Source organism: Perognathus longimembris, chromosome 15, assembly GCF_023159225.1.
Source record: "Perognathus longimembris pacificus isolate PPM17 chromosome 15, ASM2315922v1, whole genome shotgun sequence".
In the NCBI taxonomy this organism is placed as follows: Eukaryota; Metazoa; Chordata; class Mammalia; order Rodentia; family Heteromyidae; genus Perognathus; species Perognathus longimembris.
The window spans coordinates 9,935,639-9,960,157 of NC_063175.1; the positions used below are offsets into that span (position 1 = coordinate 9,935,639).

Genomic DNA, 24,519 nt, shown 5'->3' on the forward strand with positions numbered 1-24,519 from the left:
CCTCCTGAAAAGCCAGGCCGGCAGGGGGGAGCTTTGCAAACCATCTTCGGCTGACCCTTGTGGCCGGGGTGCGGCGGCTGGCACGGGTGGCGCTGTGGGGGGCAGCCATGACTTTCCACCTGGGAAGCACTCTGAGCACAGCTGTCACCCACATGAAGGACAGTCACCTGTGTCCTTCATTCCTCCTGGGACAGTGCGGCTGGAGGCACCGTCGACTCGTGCTTGTCTTCCATAGACCCAAACGCGCAAGGCTTGCGTGGAATGGGAGGAGGGGCCAGTTGGGCCCCCGAAGCTCGCTCTGCTCTGCACGTGGGTCCCCGGGCTGGTGGGCCTCGCCCCATCCTGCACCTGTCCCTTGGCGTCTTCACTGGCTTCTGCCTTGGCCAAGGCCTCTGCCCTTTTGCTCTGGAGGGATGTCTCTCTCTCTCTCTTTTTCTAAAAAAAATTTGATTGTCAAGGTGATGTACAGATGGGTTACAGTTACACACGTAAGGTATGTCAAACACAGTTACTCCCTCCCTCATTTTTCTTCCACTTTCCCTCCCCCCTCCAAGCCTCTCCCCAAGTTGTAAAGTTCATTTCCAACATACTGTCCTGTGAGTATTACCAGTTGGCCCTTTGTCCTTTCATCATTTGCTTGTTCCCTTTCCCTTCCCTAATTCAGATAAAAAGATAGGGAACGCGTCACGATTTGTGTCTCCTTGCACGGGGGCCATGTGAATCATCTCTGTATCATTCTGGTTTTAGTATATGGGCTGCTGAAGCGAACACAGGCCGTCTCTTCTTTGACCCTGCTGGGCTGGATGGCGGGGGGGAGCGGGGGGCTTGGCTGGTAGCAGGTGCAGCCAATGCCTGGGCTCTTTATTGTTCCAGAACTTCTCAGGACTCAGGGTTCTCCCCTCCCCCACAGGCCCTCCCTGAAAGGAGCCCCTCCCCTGGACAGCCATGGGCAGCCCTGTCTGAGGGTGTGTGTTCAGGCTACCCTTTCTTCTTGGTGGTGATAGGGCCAGCTCTGACAGAGGTCAGAACAAGAACAAGGAGGACTTGTATGGATGAGGAAGGTGGGGCTGTTGCAACAGCAATAAATGCAGTGTGTGTTCAATCTTACATTTATAACTTAGTGAGCATACTTACCACTGGGTGTATCTGGACTCCATGGGTGAAATTCAGTAAAAGGGAGCTTTCATTTAAAAAGAAAATAGGAGCAAGCAAGGTGGCTCATGCCTGTAATCCTAGCTGCTTGGGAGGTTGAGCACAGAAGGATCGTGGTTTGAGGCCAGCCTTGGGAAAAAGCTCATGGGACACCACTCCAACCCCGATCTCAACAGAATAAACTGTGTGTGGTGACACACCTCTGTCATCCCATCCCCTGGTGGAAGTGTCCACAGGAGGATTACTACTCAGATCAGCTGGGCAAGAGGCAAACCCAGAGCATCAAGGTCTGCGGGAGTGTGGCTCAAGCAGTAGCTCAAGCAGTCGCGTCAGTACAGTGCCGGCCTAGCAAGTGGGAAGCTCTGAGCTCAAAATCACCCAGTACAATAGGATGATATAAGACGAGGATAAGCAAAAACAACTCCAAGAGAAGGACACAGGAGGATTCTATTGTTGTTATGTTTAATGTTCTAGGTGAATTTCCTTTGGCGTACCCTATGTGGTTACTGTATATGATTTTGGTACACTGGGTATTGTATATATGCCTACCTGAACTAGGGAAGGGAAAGAAAAATGAGGGTATAACAGATATCACAAGACATGTAGGAGGAGGAAAGATGGCGCCGTCAGAGTAGGGAGGCACCCCGACTCGCTCCAACTGAATAGCGAGCTGGGAACTCCAACACCCAACACCCCATCAAGAACCCAGCAAAACCAGCAGCCAGAAGCAGTGGAGAAACACAGGAAAATAAAAAGGAGCAAAAAAAGAAGAACCGAAAACCTACACGGAGCCGGAGAATCTCCGGGGCACCCTCCCCCCACCAGCCGACCCTGGCCCGAACAGGGCCAGGCTGGGAAAGGGGAACCCGGCGATCGGCAGACAGGCTGCCGGGAGTGCAGAGTCCAGACAGCAGGACCCCACGGACACCAGGGAGAGTGCGGACCAAGACATATGGTGACGGCAGCGACGAGAAGTTCGGGTCCACACCGGGATCAGACGGATGGCGGCTGGGGAACCGAGCGCGGCAGAAAGAGGGAGCCGGGGACGCCACCACGACACTTTGCCACCCCCTGAAGGACCAACGGCGGCACGGGACACACACACAATCCAGGACCAGTGAGTCCCCCATTACCCCCTCCCCCAACGGGAGACCAGCTATCAGAGACCCAAATCCTACAAAGAAGCTAGATCTCCCTCCCTCCCCCTCCCCACCCTGAGGGAACAAAGAACCCCTAAATCAGGCGGGAAGCTCCCATCAGGCACTGGGAAGTCAGTTTAGCAGGGGAAGAATGGAGCAGCCCCAAGGCTGCACAGGATTCTGAACTGGCCGAATCAGCCCTGCCCCCTTCCCAACAGGGGCCGGGGGACAGCCGGCAGTGCAAGCCCCACCCGAGGCGCCTGGACCTCACGAACTCTTACAACTAAAATCACAGGTGCTGGTGGGCAATGCCAGCACAGCAGGGACACCTGGGCCTGATCACATGCCCCCCTCACAGCAGAGGCGCAATGTGAGGGCGCTAACCCACACCCGGACAGTTGATCCCACTGGGCCCCACACATACTGTCCCCCACAACGGACTTGCGAGAGGGCGCAAACACAACCCAACAACCCAGGGCTCGCTCTGGGAGGCGTACCCTGCTAAAGTTGTAGTGGGCCCACAGCACACAGGTGGGCGGGGCCCCGGCGACAGGGCCCACTCTGGTAGGCGTACCCTGCACAGGTGGGTGGGGCCACAGCGGCAGCACATGCTCTGGTAGACCCGCCTACACAGGAGGGAGGGCAAAGCTATAAACCAAACCTGAGAAGCCATCCACAGATCTCCAGATGAGCAAATCACAAAGAAACATAACACAGTTCATCAAAGAGCAAGCCAACTCGCCAGCTCCAAAAAGCAGCACGACTGAAGAGGAAATGGCGAATAAAAAAGCAAATGAGGCCATGTTAACAAGAATGATGGAAAGCATCAGAAATGAAATCAGAAAACAATTCCAGGAGTTTAGAGCGGAAATTTTGAAGGACACCCAGGAAGCCAAGAAAGAAATGGAAGCAAAAATGGATACAAGCCTCCTTTAAAGAAGATCTTAACATCCTGAGAATTGAAATGCATGAAAAAATAGATTTATTTATTTATTTATTTATTTTTTTTTGGCCAGTCCTGGGCCTTGGACTCAGGGCCTGAGCACTGTCCCTGGCTTCTTCCCGCTCAAGGCTAGCACTCTGCCTCTTGAGCCACAGCGCCGCTTCTGGCCGTTTTCTGTATATGTGGTGCTGGGGAATCGAACCTAGGGCCTCGTGTATCCGAGGCAGGCGCTCTTGCCACTAGGCTATATCCCCAGCCCCGAAAAAATAGATTTAAAATACAACTCTTTAAAGGAAGAAATTTCCACGATCAGAGCTGATCTGCCAACCATAAATAGCTCTCTGACATCCATAAACTCCACAACTGAATCCACAGGACAAAGAATTGACCATATGGAATCCAGAATCTCTCGCCTGGATGATGAAGCAGCCGACAACAATCAGAAAATGACCACACTCCAAGAAACGGTGAAGCTTCAGGGCAGACTAATCCAGGAACTAATGGACAAAGACAAGAGATATAATCTGCACATAACTGGAATAGAAGAAGGAGCCGAATACCAGAGCAGAGGGCTTAATTATGTTCTAAATAAAGTTATTGCAGAAAACTTCCCCAATCTCACAAGGGACCCCATCCAGGTAACCGAAGTCTATAGGACACCTGGAAGGCCAGACCCCAGAAAAGCCACCGAAGGCACATAATATTCAAGACTTCAGATCTCAAGATTAAAGAGAAAATTCTGAATTCAGCCAAAGTGAAGAAAGAAATTTTCTACAATGGAAAAAGGATTCGGGGGCTAGGGATATGGCCTAGTGGCAAGAGGGCTTACCTCGTATACATGAGGCCCTGGGTTCGATTCCCCAGCACCACATATACAGAAAACGGCCAGAAGTGGCGCTGTGGCTCAAGTGGCAGAGTGCTAGCCTTGAGCAAAAGGAAGCCAGGGACAGTGCTCAGGCCCTGAGTCCAAGGCCCAGGACTGGCCAAAAAAAAAAAATAAATAAAAAGAGGATTCGAATAACAGCAGACCTCTCCACACAAACCTACCAAGCACAAAGTGAGTGGAAGAACACCATCCAAGTACTTCAGGCTAACAATATGCAACCTCGGATCAAATATCCAGCGAAATTGGAGTTCACATTCGAAGGGAAAGCCAGATCTTTCCACACCAAAGAGGAGCTAAAGGAGTATGTGAATAAAAAAACAGCCCTACAGCGAAGTCTAAGAGGGGATCCCCACCCAACATAGATCGTACAAGACACACAGACAGAAACAGAAAGAAACTACAATAGCCAAAGCCCAACAGAAAGAACAGCTCACTAAAGACAAGAAAAAAAAAAAGAGGAAAAAACAGCGCAACAAGAAAATGGAAGGAGAAAAAACACCCTTATCCTTGATCTCTTTAAATATAAATGGTTTAAACTCTCCGATAAAGAGGAGCAGACTGGCAGGATGGATCTGCAAACAAAAAGTTGACATCTGCTGCCTACAAGAGACCCACCTTAGAGCAAGAGACAAAAACAGGCTCCGAATGAAAGGATGGAGCAAGATCTACCAAGCAAACGCACCTACCAAAATGGCAGGTATAGCCATTCTGATCTCAGACAAGCTGGACTTTTCATTAGAATCAACTCAAAAAGACAAAGAAGGACACTACATATTAATACAGGGAAAAATCCAGGATCAAGACATCACAGTGATAAATGTATACTCACTGAACAAAAGAGACCCTACATATGTCAAGCAAATTCTCATAGAATTACAGAACAAGATAGATGCAAACACAATCATAGTGGGTGACTTTAATACCCCACTCTCTCCAAGAGACAGATCCAACACCCAGAGGATCAGCAAGGGAGCTGAGGACCTAAGTAACACCATATCCCAAATGGATCTGACAGACCTATAGAGAATCTTCCACCCTACAGAGACCCAATACACCTTCTTCTCAGCAGCCCATGGATCATACTCCAAAATAGACCACGTCATAGCCCACACAAAGAACCTCAGCAAATACAAAAGTATTGACGTCATCCCATGTATTATATCTGATTACAGTGGATTAAAGGTAACCCTCAATAACAAAGGATACCACAGAGGCTATTCACACTCTTGGAGGCTAAACCACACACTGCTATCCAACACTTGGGCCACAGACCAAATTAAAGATGAAATCAACAAATTCATAAGCCACAATGACAATGAAAACACATCACAAAGAAACCTATGGAACACAGCTAAGGCAGTACTGAGGGGCAAGATCATTGCCCTCAGCACTCACATTAAAAGAATGGAAGCAGAGCAGGTGACTAACCTCACGATGAAACTAAAACAACTGGAGAAACAAGAAATGACAGAATCTAAAATGACTAGGAGGGGAGAGATCACAAAGATTAAAGAAGAGATAAATCTGATTGAAAATAGAAAGACCATTCAACAAATAAATAAGACTAAAAGCTGGTTCTTTGAGAAAATAAATAAAATTGACAGACCCCTCGCAAGACTTACAAAAAAAAGAAGAGGGGGCTGGGGATATGGCCTAGAGGCAAGAGTGCTTGCCTCCTATACATGAGGCCCTGGGTTCAATTCCCCAGCACCACGTATACAGAAAACAGCCAGAAGTGGCGCTGTGGCTCAAGTGGCAGAGTGCTAGCCTTAAGCAAAAAGAAGCCAGGGACAGTGCTCAGGCCCTGAGTCCACGCCCCAGGACTGGCCAAAAACAAAAAAAAAAAGAAGAGAAGAGACTCATATACGTAAAATTAAGGACTCCACCGGAAAAATTACAAGTACACACGATATTCAAACAACCATAAGGAGCTATTTCCAAAACCTCAGCAAAAAACAATAATTTTACAGAAATGGATCAATTCTTAGAGAAGTACAAACTGCCCAAACTGAACCAAGAAAAAATAAATCAACTAAATAAACCAATAACTTACAGTGAGATACAGGAGATAATCAAGAACCTACCTACTAAGAAAAGCCCAGGCCCAGATGGATTCACCAATGAATTCTACAAAACCTTTAGTGAGGAGCTAATACCAATACTCCTCTAACTCTTCCGCGAAATAGAAACAAAGGGAGAAATCCCAAACTCATTCTACGAAGCTAATATCATACTCATTCCCAAACCAGGCAAAGACCCAACAAAAAAAGAGAACTACAGACCAATATCACTAATGAACACAGACGCAAAGCTCCTTAATAAAATATTAGCTAACAGGATCCAGAAATTGATCAAGATAATCATACATCATGACCAAGTAGGCTTCATCCCTCAGTCACAAGGATGGTTCAACATCCGTAAATCAATCAATGTAATCCACCACATAAACAGATCTAAAATTAAGAATTACATTGTTATCTCAGTCAATGCCCAAAAAGCCTTTGACAAAATACAACATCCATACCTATTAAAAGCTTTGGAGAGAACAGGAATAGATGGAACATTCCTCAAAACAATAAAAGCCATATACAACAGACCAACTGCTAATATCATATTAAATGGAAAGAAACTTAAATCATTCCCCCTAAACTCAGGAAAAAGACAAGGATGCCCACTTTCCCCACTTCTTTTCAACATAGTGCTGGAATCCCTAGCCATAGCAATAAGGGAAGAGGAGGACATCAAAGGGATACACATCGGCAAGGAAGAAATCAAGTTATCTCTATTCGCAGACGACATGATCTTATATCTGAAGGACCCAAAAAACTCAGTACCCAAACTCCTACACCTAATAAACCAATTTGGCAAAGTAGCAGGATACAAAATCAATCCACAAAATTCAGCAGCTTTTCTGTACACCAGCAATAGACAACCGAAAAGGAAAGTATGGAAACAATTCCATTTACAGTAGCCAAAAAAAGAATAAAGTACCTAGGGATCAACTTAACCAAGGACGTGACAGACCTATTTAATGAAAACTATAAAAATCTAATAAGGGAAATCAAAGAAGACACAAGGAGATGGAAAGACCTCCCATGCTCATGGGTAGGCAGAATCAATATAGTGAAAATGGCCATATTGCCCAAATTGTTATACAAATTCAATTCAATCCCTATCAAAATCCCAGCCACATTCTTCACTGAAATAGAGAAACCAATCCATAAATTCATATGGAACAGCAAAAGACCTAGAATAGCCAAAGCAATTCTAGGCAAACAAAAGCAGTGCAGGAGGTATCACAATACCAGACTTCAAGCTCTACTACAGGGCCATCATAACAAAAACAGCATGGTATTGGTATAAAAACAGATCGGAAGACCAATGGATTAGAATTGAAGATCCAGAAATAAAACCGCGCTCTTACAGTCAGCTGATATTCGACAAAGGAGCTAAAGACATACAATGGAATAAACAGAGCCTCTTCAACTACTGGTGCTGGGTGAACTGGGCAGCCATATGCAGAAAACTCAAAGTAGACCCAAGCCTATCACCATGCACCAAGATCAACTCAAAATGGATCAAGGACCTCAATATCAGACCTGAATCCTTGAAACTACTGAAGGACAGAGTAGGAAAGACACTAGAACTTATAGGCACAGGAAGGAACTTCCTGAATAGAGTCCCAGGGGCACAACAAATAGGGGAAAGACTCGGCAAATGGGACCACTACAAATTAAAAAGTTTCTGCACAGCTAAGGTCATAGCCACCAAAATAGAAAGACAGCCAACGATATGGGAAAGGATATTTACCTGCACAGCAACAGACAAAGGCCTGATATCTGTCATCAACAGAGAACTCAAAAAACTAAGCCCCTCCAAGCCCAATAAACCAATTAGAAAATGGGCAAAAGAGCTAAAGAGAGACTTCACAAGAGAAGATATAAAAATGGCAAAGAAACACATGAGGAAATGTTCAACATCCCTGGTAGTAAAGGAAATGCAAATAAAAACAACCCTGAGATACCACCTCACCCCAGTTAGAATGGCCTATACTCTGAACTCAGGCAACAACAAACGCTGGAGGGGGTGCGGGGAAAGAGGAACCCTTCTCCATTGTTGGTGGGAGTGCAAATTAGTACAACCACTTTGGAGAACAGTATGGAGGTTTCTCAAAAAGCTCAGTATAGACCTACCCTATGACCCAGCCATACCACTCCTAGGCATCTATCCTACACAGCAAAACCTAAGATATCAAAAAGACATTTGTACTTCCATGTTTATCGTGGCACAATTCATAATAGCCAAACTATGGAAACAACCCAGATGCCCCTCCACAGACGAATGGATCAAAAAAATATGGTACTTATACACAATGGAATACTACATAGCGATTAGGAATGGTGAAATATTGTTATTCACAGGGAAATGGTCAGAACTCGAACAAATAATGTTGAGCAAGACAAGCCTAGAACACAGAAAACAAAGGGGCATGATCTCCCTGCTATATGACTGTTAAGAAAGGGAGACGGAGAGACAGTAGAGACCAAGTCTGTGAAACCAAAAACTGCTTGTCAAATAGTATTCCCCACAGGATTAGGGCAGCAACCCAACAGTATGTAACTAAAAGCAAACAATTACTCAACATATAAAGGTCAAAAATTGACCTCTCAGGGGAATACAATAGCTCAAAAACTATGTATGTACGTTCATATAAGACTACTGTCGACATATTGTCTAATATCGACATTACATTTAAAGCCCTAGGCGAACTTTCTTGGGTGTGGCCATGTGGCTACTGTATATGTTCTTTTTTTTTTTTTTTTTTGCCAGTCCTGGGCCTTGGACTCAGGGCCTGAGCACTGTCCCTGGCTTCTTCCCGCTCAAGGCTAGCACTCTGCCACTTGAGCCACAGCGCCGCTTCTGGCCGTTTTCTGTATATGTGGTGCTGAGGAATCGAACCTAGGGCCTCGTGTATCTGAAGCAGGCACTCTTGCCACTAGGGTATATCCCCAGCCCTACTGTATATGTTCTTGATACATTGTATATTGTATATATGTCTATCTGACCTAGAGAAGGGATAGAAAAACAGGGCGTAAGATATCACAAGAAATGTACACACTGCCCTACTATGTAACTGTACCCTTTTTGCACAACACCTTGTCAAAAAAATTGTGTTCAATTAATAAATTAATAAAAAAAAGAAATGTAATCACTTCCTTATTATGTAACTGTACCCCCTTTGCACAACACCTTGTCAATAAAATTTCAATATTAAAAAAAAGTCACCCAGTACAAAAGAGAAAAAAAGGAAGAAAAAAGAAAGAGAAAGGAAGGAAGGAAGGAAGCAGAGAGAGAGAGAGAGTATAATTGTGTTGTGGGCTGGGTAAGTTGGTAGACATCTGTAATACCAGCACTTGAGAGTCTGAGGCAGGAGGATTGCAAGTTCAAAGCCACCTTGGGCTCCACACACATAATGAGACTCTGTCTCTGAACTGTGCCAGGGTGGGTGGCATTGCTGTGGTGGTAGAGAGCTTGCCCAGTGTTAGGACCCCCTGGGTTTCATCTGCAGCACTGCCAAGTAAAAAAGAGAAGTGGGGGAGGGGAAGGGAGAAGAGGGTGCAAGTGTGTGTCTGTGATATATGTTTGCACTGATGTCACCCCACTTTTTTATTATATAACATTCTGGATCTGGCAGGCATTTCTACACTTTTAGTCTATGAAGGGATAATCTCAGGGATCATATAAACAGATGGAAATTGTCGGGGGGGGGGGGGCCAGAAGGAAGGAAAGAAGGGATAGAGGGTCCTCCATCATAAACACTTGCCTTGATCTATGTAAATTAGAATGGCAGGATTAAACAAGCAGTGTGGTACAAATCTTAGGCACCACTTTAGTGTTTCAGCCTCGTCTCTTAGAACAAGGGGAATTACTTGCCATGCCTAGAGCACACGCCGTCCGTGTCACCTGCAAGGTGCATGTCCTGTGTGTACACGGGTCTCAGCCCGAAGCCTCTCTTCCTACATCGCCCAGGAAACTCAACAGGGTTTTCATGGATGGGTGTGGGTGTCAGAGACAGAAAGGGAACTAATTTCTTCTTGTTGTTGTTGTTTTCTCTGTGCCTGCCCTGGGGCTTGAACTCTGAGCCTGGGCACTGTCCCTGAGTTTTGTGCTCAAGTGTACTTCTCTATTTGGGCCACAGATCCACTTCCAGCTATTTAACAGCTAGAATTATTGGCGTGAACCACAAGCAGCCAGTGCAAGAATTCTTAAAAGAACTTGAGTACGGCTTGAGGGGCCCGTTCAGTCTCATGGGGGAAGGATCTTTTGAATAAGCCGGGCTGGAAGACCTGACTCTCCCTATAGGAAATGATGATCTGGCCATAAATATTACCTCAGGTTGGATGAGAGCCAGCCTGGTGCCCTGGCCTGTTATCACAGCTCCCCAGAGGCGTAGGTGGGTAGATGCTTTGTGGATTGCTCGGCTACCAAGTGAGACTGTCTCAAAAAAAATTTTTTTTTAAAGTAGAAAGGGCTAGTAATGTGGCTTAGTGGTAGAGTGCTTGCCTAGTATACATGAAGCCCTGGGTTTGATTCCTCAGCACCACATACACAGAAAAAGCTGGAGTGTCGCTGTGGCTCAAGTGGTAGAATGCTAGCCTTGAGCAAAAAGAAGCCAGGGACAGTGCTCAGGCCCTGAGTCCAAGCCCCAGAACTGGTGGGAAAAAAAAATCAGAAAAAAATAATCTTAAGCAAAGACACACTCGGTTCAGCAATTAAAATAAAAACAACAGCAGACTGAATTAAGAAACAAGATCCATCCATTTGCTGTCTCCAAGAGACCCATCTCACAGTCAAAGATAAAAACAAACTCTGACTGAAGGGAAGGAAAAAGATCTTCCATGCCAATGTACCCTGCAAGAAGGCAGGAGTAGCCATATTAACATCTGACAAAATAGAATGCTCATTAAAATCAGTACAAAAAGACAAAAAAGGTCACCACATATTAACAAAGGGAATGATCCATAAAGATGAAATCACAGTGGTCAATATATATGTACCTAAATACGTTAAACAAATATTCTGGAACTTACAGAACAAGGTAGACCCAAACACAATAATAGTGAGAGTTTTTTTTTTAATACCCCACTCTTAGCAAAGGACAGATCAAACAAACAAAAGATAAACAAAGAACCTCTGAACTAAATAACACTATAATCCAAATGGATTTAACAGACATCTACAGAGCTTTCCACCCAACAACAACCCAACACACATTCTTCTCAGCAGCCCATGGAACATTCTACAAAATAGATCATATCTTGGTACACACAAAGAACCTAGGCAAATACAAGAGAATTAGCATAATCCTTTGCATTCTAGGGGAGCCACAGTGGAGTCAAACTAGTTCTTAACAGCAAAACATAGTATAGAAATTACTAAGATACGTGGAGACTGAACAGCATGCTACTGAGTAACACTAGGGTTACAGAAGAAATTTAGAAAATTCTTACAATTCAGTGAAAATGTAAACATCACAACAGAAGCTCTAGGATGTAGCTGAGGCAGTGAAGAGCAGAAATTTCACAACCCAAAGTGCACACATCAAGAAAACAGAAAGAGCTCAAGTGAATAAGCTCATGATGCAATTAAAACTGCTGGAAAAACAGGGAAAAATCAAATCTTAAGCTACTAGATGAAGAGAGATAGCAATGATTAGGGAAGAAATCAACAAGATAGAAAAATTTAAAACTATACATAAAATCAATGAAACAAACGGATGTTTTTGAAAAAATTAATAAAATTGGCGGACCATTTGTGAGATTAACAAAAAAAAGAGAGACAATTCAAATCAAGAAGATCAGAGATGCCACAGCAAATATTACAATAAACAGCTAAGAAATCCAAATGATTATAAAGAACTACTTTCGAAACCTATACTCACTAAAGAAAGAAAACTTAGCAGTAATGGACAAATTTCTAGAAACACTAAAACTGCCTAAACTGAACCAAGGAAATATAAACCAACTAAACAAAACAATAACATACAACAAAATAGAGAAAGTAATCAGAAGTATTCCAACAAGAAAAAGTCCAGGCTCAGATGGATTTACTGCTGAATTCTGTAAGATTTTTAAAGGTGAACTAATACTAATACTTCTCAAGCTTTTCCATGAAATAGAAACAGAGGGAGCAATTCCAAACTCATTCAAAGAAGCCAGTATCATACTCATCCCCAAACCAGGTAAGGATCCAACAACAACAACAAAAAGAATTATAGACCAATCTCTCTGATGAACACAGATGCAAATCTCCTCAATAAAATATTGGCCAATAGAATCCAGAAACAAATAAAAAATTATACATTATGACCAAGAAGGCTTCAGATGCAAGTCTGGTTTAACATATGCAAAACAATACAGGTAATTCACCACATTGCCAAGGAAAAGAACCACACGATCATCTCAATAGATGCAAAAAGGAAAACCTTCAACAAAATTCAACATGCATTCATGTTAAAAGCTTGGAGAAGCTAGGAAGAGAAGGAACATAACCTAAAACAATAAAGGATATATAGCAGACCAACTGCAAATATCATACTAAATGGGGAATAACAAAAACCATTTCCCCTAAAGTCAGAAACAAGGCAAGGATGCCTACTCTCTCCAACATAGCTCTCTCTCTCTCTCTCACACACACACACATACACTCACACACACACACACACATATGCATATACATATATATGTGTGTGTGTGTGTGTATATATATATATATATATATATATATATATATATATATATATATATATCTCCAATGTAGTTCTCTAATATAGTCCTCTTCAACATAGGTCTGGAATTCTTAGCCAGAGCAATAAAGCAAGAAAAGGACATTAAATGGATTCACATAGAGAAAGAAGAAATTAAACTATCCCTATTTGCAGATGACATGATCTTACACCTGACCCAAAAAACTCCATTCTCAAACTCCAAGAGCTAATCAACCACTTCAGCAAAGTATCAGGCTATAGAATTAACCCACAAAAATCAGTAGCCTTTCTGTATGACAACAATGTACAAGCAGAAGGGGAAATCACGTAAACAACCCATATGCAACAGCTTAAAAAAATTGGAATTAACCTAACTAAAGATGCAAAAGATCTATTTAGTGTAAACTATAAAAATCTAAGGAAAGAAATCAAAGAGGACACCAGGAAAGATTTTCCATGTTCATGGATAAGTAGAATCAATATTGTGAAAATGGCCATACTACCAAAAACGACATACAAATTCAATGCAATCCCCATCAAAATTCTGAACGTTCTTTACTGAGATAGAGACAAAAACCAAAAAATTCATATGGAGCAATAAAAGACCTAGAATAGCCAAAGCAATTCTAGGCAAAAAAAAGAAGTGCAGGCTGTATCACAAAACCAGATTTCAAACTCTACTACAGAGCCAAATAACAGAAACAGATTGGTATTGGAACAAAAATAGACCCCAAGACCAATGAAACAAATTACAAGTCTCAAAAAAATGAAACCACATTTCATAGTCATCTGATATTCAACAAAAGAGCCAAAGATATACAGTGGAAAAAAACACAGCTTCTTCAGCTATTGGTATTGGGGAAACTGGGCAGCCACATGCAGAAAGCTAAAAGTGAATTCCTGTTTGTCACCGTGCACTAACATCAACTCAAAATGGATTGAAAACCTCAACATCTGACCGGAAACTCTGAAAGTACTGCAGGACAAAGCGGGAGACACATTAGAACTTAGAGACACAAGCAGGAACTTTCTGAATAGAGTCCCAGGCACAACAGATAGGTGAGAGACTAGAGAAATGGGACTAAATTAAAATAAACAGCTAAGGACATAGCTACGAAACTAGAAAGACAGCCAACCAATTGGGAAAAGATCTTTCCCAGCAACACATCAGACAAAGGCCTAATATCCAATATATATAGGAAGCTCAAGAAACTACCTCCTCCCAAACCAAATAAACCAAACACTAAATGGGCAAGGGAGCTAAGGAGAGACTTCCCAAAAGAAGATTTAAGAATGGCAAAGAAACACATGAGGAAATGCTCATCATCCCTGGCTATAAAGGAAATACAAATCAAAACAACTCTGAAATGCCATCTTACCCAGTTAGACTGACCAGTATTCTGAATTCAGACATCAAGAAATGCCAGACACACATATACAGTCTTAGGAGAAAATCACCAAGTTGTAACACCCAAGCACCTCTTCATATGTACATAAAATAATATACAGACTTAAACGAACTCCAAAGATAAGGAAACAAAGGGCCTTTTCTTAATTTGTCTATTAGTGTTATGATGACTGTATTCTTTACCTCACATACGGTGTACTCACTTTTCACTCCATGGGAAACGGGTGAAAATGTGCAGCGGAGCACACTGGCTGCCCTGGATATTGAGGACGTGAACTATGCAACTGGTGGGAGGAATGGGAAAGAATGAGGAAACAGATGACACTGCAAAAGGAAGGAAATTACATATTACCTGACGTATGTAAAGATACGCCTGCTGTATATCATCTCCAAAACAACAAAAAGTAATTAAATTATTTTTTAAAATAAAAAAGAAATTAAATAGTCAATTTGCAAACTAGCAGAAGATACATCTGAAAAAATCTGATACTTAACAGAACTTGTACAAATTAACACTAAAAAGATGAGCAAACCTCCTCCCTCCCAAATAAAGAAAACAGCACTTGAACACCGAAGAACACATGGGGGATGCCTAACATCACTGCTTAGCCCTGACCAAGACAGGTTCAGCATGAGAAAGCCAGTTACCATTTGGAGAAGAAACATGTAACATTTCATTTTCTGAGGGCCATTATGGAAACACAATGGGACACAGGAAGTATTGAGGGTGTGGAGAAGGAGGAACCCATGTGTAGCCTTACCAACAGGTAGAGATGAGAAATGATGCAGTCTCTGAAACAGTTACACTTTGAGCTGGGTGCCAATGGCTCATGCTTGCACAATCCTAGCTACTCAGGAGGCTGAGATTTGAGGGTCATGGTTCAAAGCCAGGCCCTCTCAGAGACTCATCTCTAGCTAACCACCAAGAAGAAGAAGTAGGGATGTAGCTCAAGTGGTAGAGCACTAGCCTTGAGCAAAACAAGCTCAGGGACAGCGGCTAGGCCCTGAGTTCAAGCCCCAGTACAAGCACACACACACAAAAGTTACACTTGGAGCTACAATAAGTTCCATGACTCCATCCGCAGTACATGCTCAAAACAGCAGCCAGGTCCACACGCTGACACACACAGCACCAGATCCACGTGCTGACACACACAGCACCAGATCCATGCACTCACACACACACAGCACCAGATCCACGTGTTCACACACATAGCACCAGATCCACGTGCTCACACACACAGCACCAGATCCACGTGCTCACACACACACAGTACCGGTCCACATGTTCACACAGCCGTCTCCCTGGCTCTGCTCAGAGCAGTGCTGCTCATGATGGAAAAAGGCAGAAACACTCAAACGCCCATGGCCTGGTGGGTGGGTGTGCACAGTGGAGGGAATCTGACTTTCCGCCCTTCCAGTGTTTCACAATGGGGGTTAAATGTCAGCACGGGAACCCTCGGGACACTCAACGCTATCGCCAAATGTCAGATTCTTTGAAAGCACCAACCCAGAACACCACACGCACACCTGGTCACGTATGCCCGGTTCCATGGCAGCTCTCGGATGGGCTGCCCGGGCTGCCAGGGCGGGGCGGGCGGGGCCGCTGCCTGTCTGTGCGTAGGGCGGGGTCTTCCAGGACGGGGGCCTGCAGGGCAGCTGGACACCCGCTGGACGTAGAGATAGCGAGTGTCGGGGTGGCCGCCGCCTCGGTCGGGCCTGGGCGGACAGTATCCCGCTGGTGCTGCTCGAGGCTGTGGAGATCGTGTGTCCCTTTGGGACTGGGTGGGGACACACAATTGTGGCCAGGCCTGGCCTGGTCACCTGATGTCAGGGACAGAGGCCGTAAAACCCAAGTGGGGGAGAACACACTAACGCTATTCACCCACCAAAAGGAAGTTAGGTAGTGGGACTGATACAAGACAATCAGCCTCAAAGCTGGGCGCTGGTGACTCACGCCTGTAATCCTAGCTATGCAAGAGACTGAGATCTTGGTTCAACGGCAGCCTGGAATGGGAGTTTAAGCCCCAGGACACACACACACACACGCACACACACACACACACACACACACACACAATCAATCTGGATACATGCTAAGTGGAAGCTCCCGTGCGGGGAGACCAGGAGGAGGGGGCTAGGGAGCAACCGCTCATGCCCACAGGACTTATTTCTGGAGCGACGAGTAGGTCGTGGATTGCTGTGGGAAGGGACGATCACTAGCAAGCGTGGAAAGCAACCACTCACAGAATGGGAAAGAACATTCGCAAATCATATGTCTGCTTTTTAAAAAAGCTCCACGGTATATAAAGAACACTTACAACTCAAGAAGAATAATTGATTCGAAATGAGTATGTGGAGAGGTTGGCATTCATTCTGCCCTGTTGATGGGAACGCGAAATGGTATGACTTGTGGGAAATGGTTTGGTGGCTTCTCAAGTCTGCAGGACTGGAGGGAGCTTTGTGGCTCAAGTCTGTAACCCTATCGCTGTTTGGGAGGCGGAGACCAGAGGATCGTGATTAGAGGGCAGCTTGGGCAGAAAGAAGTTCCTGAGATTCCATGCCAGCCAGCCCGGTGTGGTAGCTGGTGCCTTCATCTCTGCAGTTAGGGGCAGAGCCAGCCCGGGGATTGCTGGTCCAAGCCAGCCTGGGCATAAAGTGAGACCTTGTCTGGAAGCTTACTAACGCAAGAGGGCTGAAGGCAGGGACGGAGCCAGGGAGGGCCCCATCCCCACAGCACGCACAACAGCCAGAATATACCACCTGGCAACCTCAATTTTAGGCATAGATCCAGAACAACTCCACTGAAAGTGGAGCTCAAACAAATACTTGCTTGCCAGTTTCTGTATAGCATTATTCATAATCAAGAGGTGGAAGAAACTCAAATACCTACCAGCAGAAGAATGGAGAAGCAAATGTAGAGCATATATACAATAAAATATTACTCAGCCCTTCAAAAGGATGAAACTGACACATGCCTCCATGCATGGGCTCAGCAAAGCAAGCCCGTCACAAAGGACAAATGCTGTGTGACTTCACTTCCCTGAGGTACCCAGAGCAGCCAGACGTATGGGGGCAGAAGTAGAGTTGCAGTTCCTGGAGCTGGGGGAAGGAAGAACGGGATGCTGCCCTTTAATAGACAGAGTTGTTGTTTGGAATAATGACAAGGCCCTGGATGCAGATGGTGGTGGTGACTGTACAACTTCCTAAGCCATTAGCACCATGCCCTAATGTCTAAACTTTCATACATAAACATTGGTAAAGTTGCTGGACACCAAGGCCTCAGGCCTGGAATCCTAGCTACTCAGGAGGCCTAGGTCTGAGGTTTGAAGCCAGCCAGAGTTTGAAAGCCCATGAGACTCTTATCTGCAATCCACCAAAAAAGGTGGAAGCAGAGGCTCAAATGGCAGAGTGCTAGCCTTGAACGGAAATGACAAGTGAAAGTGTGAGGCCCCGAGTTCAAGCCCCAGTACCAACACCACACACACACCTAGAGCAAGGGAAGAAGTAAATAAATAGCAACACCATGTTTGGTTCATGGGTCAGGGTTGTAGCATACTATGAAGATGCCAGTCCTGCTGGGCACAGGTGGCTCACACCTGCCATCCTCGCTACTCAGGAGGCTGAGATCTGAGGATCACAGTTCAACGCCAGCCTGGGCAGGAAAGGCTGTGAGACTCTCATCTCCAATGAAGCACCAGATAATGGGAGGTGGAGCAGTGGCTCAAAGTGGTAGAGTACTAGCCTTGAGCTGAAGAGCTCAGGGACCATGCCTAGGCCCTGAGTTCAAGCCCCACACTGATTAAAAAAAAAAGTAAGGAGGAAGAGGAGGAGGAAGAGGAGGAGGAAGAGGAGGAGGAGGAGGAGCCATTCCTGCACCCCATTCTGTGCAGATTCAACGCAATCACACTCAAACCCACAGCAGGAAATTTCCCTTTCAGAAGTCATCACACTGGTTCTAAACTTCGTGTGGAAAGATAAAAGAGCTCGAGTGATAGTCAATAAGCGAAGTGCTCGAGACCCTGAGTTCAATCCTCAGCAGAGCGAGGATTCACGGGGTGCAAAGGACTGACTACACAGCCACACTGCCCGGAGAAGCCAAATGTAAAAACACAGGTGTGTGCTTGCACACCTGTGGCTGCTGAGGTCAGATGAAGTGGTCTTTGAGGAGAGAAAGCAGTGTAGCAGCAGCTGCCGCAAGGCACAGGTAGACGGTGATGTAGGGACTTCCCGGACCCCCCGGGGGCTAACTGGGTCTACTTGTGTAGGTTCTGTGGTGTAGACACAGAATGTGCACACTACACATCCAAGAAGTGTGCATCCCACTGTATGTTACCACAACCTCCATGAGACAAATAGCTGCTAGGGACAGAAGTCAGGCTTTGGCTGCCTGGGGTGAGAACTGGGTGGAAGGAGAGACCAGGAACTTTCTGGAATGATAGAAATGTTGGTTTCTAGTGTGGAATATTCAAAACCCTGTAGAACACAACTCAGAAAAATTATGTGAACGTATTGCATGTGAACAACATAGTAGTGTAAACTATAAAATACTGTTGCCAAAAGAGAACAGTAAAGCCATCAACCTTGAAAACTCTGCATGCATGCACGCCTGTGTGTGTGTGTGTGTGTGTGTGTGTGTGTGTGTGCGTGCCTGCCTGTACTGTGGCTTGAACTCAGGGCCTCAGGTTCTCACTTGGCTTTTCCACTCAAAGATGACACCCTACCGCTTGAGCCACACCTCTACTTTCAGCCTTTGCTTTTTATTTTTTGCTAATTAATTGGAGATCAGAGTTTCTCTGGTTTGTCTGTTCTGGCTGGCTTTGAACTGGGATCCTCACATCTCAACCTCTTGAGTAGCTAGGATCACGGGTGTGAGGCACCAGCACTTGGCTAAATCTTTCATATTCCCAAACTATCTGTTCACCCGCTGGGCCCTGCTTCCCTCCCGCCTGGCAGCCTCGCTTCTGCATTCTGTCTCCCTTACAGCAGAGCCCCGGTGGCTAGCTGCTTACCCTGAGCCCTTGAGGCTCTCCCAGCCTGTGCTCAGTCAGAATCACCTTCCTTTGTAAGGTGGAATCATATCCCCCATGTCGGCCATACTGTTTGGGCACACGTGGCTGCCTCCAACTCCTCCTATGGCTGAGCAAACATGACAGCTTTCTCTTTTTACAAATAAGAAAGCAGATTCACACCCGTGATGCTAGCCAGGAGGCTGAAATTGGAGGAACAGGGTTTGAAGTCAGCCCAGGCAAATAAGTCCATGAGACTCTTCTCTCCAGTTAACCAGCAAAAAGCCAGAAGCAGCTCCATGGGTGGAGTACCAACCTGGAGTGAAAAAAACACAAAAGGGGCTGGGAATGTGGCCTAGTGGCAAGAGAGCTTGCCTTGTATACATGAAACCCTGGGTTCGATTCCTCAGCACCACATATATAGAAAATGGCCAGAAGTGGCGCTGTGGCTCAAGAGGTAGAGTGCTAGCCTTGAGCAAAAAGAAGCCAGGGACAGTGCTCAGGCCCTGGATGCAAGCCCCAAGACTGGAAAAAAAAAAAAACCACAAAAACTAAGGGACAGCACCCAGGTCCTGAGTTCATACCCCAGTACCAGGAGAGAGAGAGAGAGAGAGAGAGAGAGAGAGAGAGAGAGAGAGAGAGAGAGAGAGAGAGAGAGAGAGAGAGAGGAGAGGGAGAGGAGAGAGAGAGAGGAGAGAGAGAGGAGGAGAGAGAGAGCGGAGAGAGAGAGAGAGCGGAGAGAGAGAGAGAGGAAGGTGGAGGGAAGGAGGGAAGGAGGGAGGGGGAGGGGGGGAAAGAAGGAAGGAAGGAGATAGAAATGGAGAGAGAGAGAGAGAGAGAGAGAGGAGAGAGAAGAGGAGAGAGAGAGAGGAGAGAGAGAGAGAGAGAGAGGAAGGAGAGGAGAGAGAGAGAGAGGAAGGTGGAGGGAAGGAGGGAAGGAGGGAGGGAGGGAGGGGGGAAAGAAGGAAGGAGATAGAAATGGAGAGAGAGAGAGAGGAGAGAGAGAGAGGAGAGAGAGAGAGGAAGGTGGAGGGAAGGAGGGAAGGAGGGAGGAGGGAGGGGGGAAAGAAGGAAGGAAGAGATAGAAATGGAGAGAGAGAGAGAGAGAGAAGAGGAGAGAGAGAGAGAGAGAGAGAGAGCAGAGTAGCACCGCAGGCTATCTTTTGCCACTTTGCCCTCCTTCCCTGCCTTGACCCTGCAGCGCAGCGGGCCAGAGGCCTTTCAGAGGTCAGTGCAGGACAGAACATGATGCCAGGCAGCACTAAGTTTTAACAGTGACCCTGGCTACACAAAGCTCGTGCTTTTCCAAACGCTACTGCGAGTGAGCTGTGGCTCCCATGCCCGGCTCTGCTTGGGCAAGGCAGCGATTCCTGGCCCTGTTGGCTCCTCCAGCTGCCCTCTGCCCCACTGAAAGTAGGGCAGAAAGCCCTGGCAAGAGGTGAGGAGCGACCATGAGCCAGCAGGGCACAGCCCGCATGGCTGGCGACTCGACTAGGAACCACAGCTTTAGCGTCCTAAGTGGCTACAGTAGTGGTGAACTAGACGGATGAGCTGCTTGTGGAACTGACTGGTTTTCTCCTGGCTTGCTGCATATAGATTCTGTCAGTAGGTAAGTTAGACTGAGGAATCCTGGAAGTATACAAACACATCGGTCGGTTTACAAGCTTGTGCTTTCTTTCTAAAACTCTGGAAAAAATGAAGTGGGGCTCGTGGAGCCTAATGTTTTGGGCTTTTCAGAGCCTGCCATAACAGGCTCTGCATCTGCAGTAAGGCTGTCAGGTTTGCTTGCCCTGAACACAGTCCCTGCACACAGTCCCAGGCTGAGTACACGCACAGCTGGAAAAGACCTTGCTCCATGTCTATCCTCAGGACCAGATGAAGAACGCATCTTCCTTCAGCCATGGGCTCTAGGGGTTAATCTTCACACTGTCTCCAGAATACAGCTGAGGGTAGTGGCCTTAGCTTCATATATGCAAGCTCTGGGCATATGGTCTTGAGAGAAACAGGCTCCCTACTTCTTTGTGTGTGCTAGTATCGAGGCTTGAACTTGGAGCCTAAGGCTTTTTCCTTTCTCACTCAAGGCTGACACTTTACCACTTGGGCCATAGCTCCACTTCTGACTGTTTGCTGGTTAATTGGAGATAAGAGTCTCATGGATGCTTTCTGTCCAGACAAGCTTTGGACCTTGATCCTCAGATCTCAGCCTCCTGAGTAGCTACGATTACAAGTGTGAGCCACTTGCTCCTGACATAACTCTCTCTGACTTCTTTTTATTTACTCTAAAGCAAGCTCTGAATCTCTCTCTCTCTCTCTTCTCTCTCTCTCTCTTTCTCTCTCTGTTGTGTGGTACTGGGGTTTGAACTCAGGGCCTCATACTTGCTAGACAGGCATTCTACCACTTGAGCCATGCCCCCAGCAAACCACAGATCTTGAATGTTGCATCGAATCACTTTCTAGTTATCAATTGCCTTTGGATTCTTCCATTTAAAATGTCTGTTTTAGATCCTTGTACGGCTTTGGAGGGGACTTGCCATCAGGCATGCTGTTTTTCACTTCCACCTAGGCCTATTTAATTTGACACGAATTTGCTCATCCTTTCCCAAATGGAGATCTGACCGTTGCTTTGGGAAGTTCTTTGTTGCGGGCCACTCCGGGGTCCTCGGTGTAGATCAGGAAGCCCTGTGGCCTGCCAGCATGCTGAGTCTGGAACGGGACCTACCTCCCCAAATGCCAGCCATGATTAACACCTCTCCTCTCACTACAAAGCCTCCTCCACCTCCCCACCACTTCCCTGATGATTCTGAATTTACCATACATGTTCAAGGCGACTGAGTGTCATTCATGCAACTTACGTGCTCGGACGTGCTTCTCTTCTTCCATCTAAATGCTTGCTATTCATCCTTCAAGATCTGGTACAAAAGTAAGTTCTCCTATAAACCACCTACCCACAATCGCCTCAACAGATCACATAATTCCTCTTTGTCTCCTACCATTTGGGGGTGAACGAATTTCCTTCTTTGTCTTTTTCTTATTAAATTTCTTTTTCCTGTCCTGGGGCTTGAACTTTGGGCCCAGCCGCTGTCCCTGAACCTCTTTGTACGCAAAGCTAAGACTCCACTACTCGAGCCACACTTCCAGCTTTTTCTGGATAGTTTACTGGAGGTAAGAGTCTCACTGACTTTTCTGCCCAGGCTGGCTTTGAACTGCGATCCTCAAAATCTCAGCCTCCCCCATGGCAGGTATGAGCCCCCAGCGCCGGGCTGGAGTTTTGATTTCATAGCCTTCCCTTTAGTCATGGCCTCTGCCCACAGCAGGGCCTGGAACAGATCAGCCCGGCTGCGCTGCGCAGTTCGCCATCGTGCCAGCAGAGGGTGCACCGCGCTCGGAAAGCAGCTCCTAAGCCTCCAGCCCAGCAGGGCGGCCGGCACCTCCACACCCAGGCCTTCAGGACACCGAACCCCCGGAGGGCAGGCTGGGCCTGGGCCCAGGCCTTGGCCTAGATAGGTGACAGGAGGGGCCCGTGGTTTGTTTACTTTGTGCTAGCACTGGGGCTCGAACTCAGCTCTCAAGCTCTCACTCACTCTCCCACTTAAGAAACACCCCAGTCCTAGTGTGTGGCTGGCTAGTGGGAGATGAGTCCTGGGGATGTACCTGCCTGGATTAGCTCTCCAAGACAGATTTTTCTGGTGTAGAGCACGTTCAGCACGCCCGCAGCGTGACAGTAGATGGATGCCGGGCGGTTGGCACAGGGGATTCGTAAGGAAGTGCCCCTCTTGTTCCATCTGAGAGGCCCCGGGAGACACAGGCACAGCCCCCCACCCCCACCCCCCGGGGGAGCACCGTGGATCCGATCTCTCTGCCTGAGAGGACAGCCCTGTCACATGACAGGTGCATCAAGGATGAAGTTCTTTCTCTGAGCCACCCCGCACCTGCTGCCCGCATCTCCTTACAGAGTCCATGAGCACGATCTGTCTTCAGCCCCAGGCCTGGGCTGTTCCGCCTGCTGTCCCAGACCCCTGAGGGGACCCCACCCCTCCTGACCTCCCGGCCTTCCCCAAGATGCCTTTCCCATACCACCCCTGTGCCTGGTGATGCATTTCCCCACCGCACCCAGGCCTGGCCTCCCCCATGATGCATCTCCCCCCACTGTACCCAGGCCTGGCCTTCCCCCATGATGCATTTTCTTACCACACCCAGGCCTGGCCTTCCCCCACAATGCATTTTCCCACCACACCCAGGCCTGGCCTTCCCCCACAATGCATTTCCCCACTGCACCCAGGCCTGGTCTTCCCCACAATGCATCTCCCCCCACCGCACCCAGGCCTGGCCTTCCCCCATGATGCATTTCCCCACTGTACCCAGGCCTGGCCTTCTCCCACACTGCATCTCCCCCCACCGCACCCAGGCCTGGCCCTCCCCCATGATGCATTTCCCCACCACACCCAGGCCTGGCCTTCCCCACAATGCATTTCCCCCCACTGCACCCAGGCCTGGCCTTCCCCCATGATGCATTTCCTCACCACACCCAGGCCTGGCCTTCCCCACAATGCATCTCCCTACTGCACCCAGGCCTGGCCTTCCCCACAATGCATTTCCCCACCACACCCACGCCTGGCCTTCCCCACAATGCATTTCCCCCCACTGCACCCAGGCCTGGCCTTCCCCACAATGCATTTCCCCACCACACCCACGCCTGGCCTTCTCCCATGATGCATTTCCCCAGCACACCTGTGCCTTTCCTCTCCAGCCATCTGACTGGCTGTTCTGGGCTCCTTGTCTAATCATCTTTCTAACATCCGGCTCGTGCATCCTCGCCGTGTTTTGCCCCTGCCATCCCCTCGCCCGGTCTTGCCCCGCTGTCCCCTCAACTGGCCGGCCCTGCTCCAATGCCTCACTGGATGCCACAGGTCTCAGCCCGGCCCCAGCAAGACTTTCTGCTCACCGACAGCCATGCTGAGATGGCACGTGGCCCAGGAGGAGCCACGCGTGGACCAGCGCATCACATGTGGCACGCCAGTGTGTCCGCTTAGCATCACCTCCTCACACGCCCCCACTCCACAGCCCGTGTCATTTCCTCCTGATGGCCTCTGCCTGCCTCTGGACTTCCAGTTCAGATCGGGGTCTCTCCGGTGCATGGTCTCTCCGTGATGGCGGCCACGCCTTGTTGGGTGGTGTAGGCTCTGGGGTGTCTCACTGGAGGCCCTATTTGGACACT

At 47.1% G+C, this 24,519-nt stretch overlaps 1 non-coding gene across 1 annotated transcript; it reads right to left on the minus strand.

The window, feature by feature from the left end:
* Positions 1 to 668: 668 nt before the first annotated feature.
* Positions 669 to 771, minus strand: LOC125364331. The gene has a single exon (XR_007213488.1). It is a non-coding gene; the product is annotated as a U6 spliceosomal RNA (small nuclear RNA).
* Between the last annotated feature and the right edge of the window lie 23,748 nt (positions 772 to 24,519).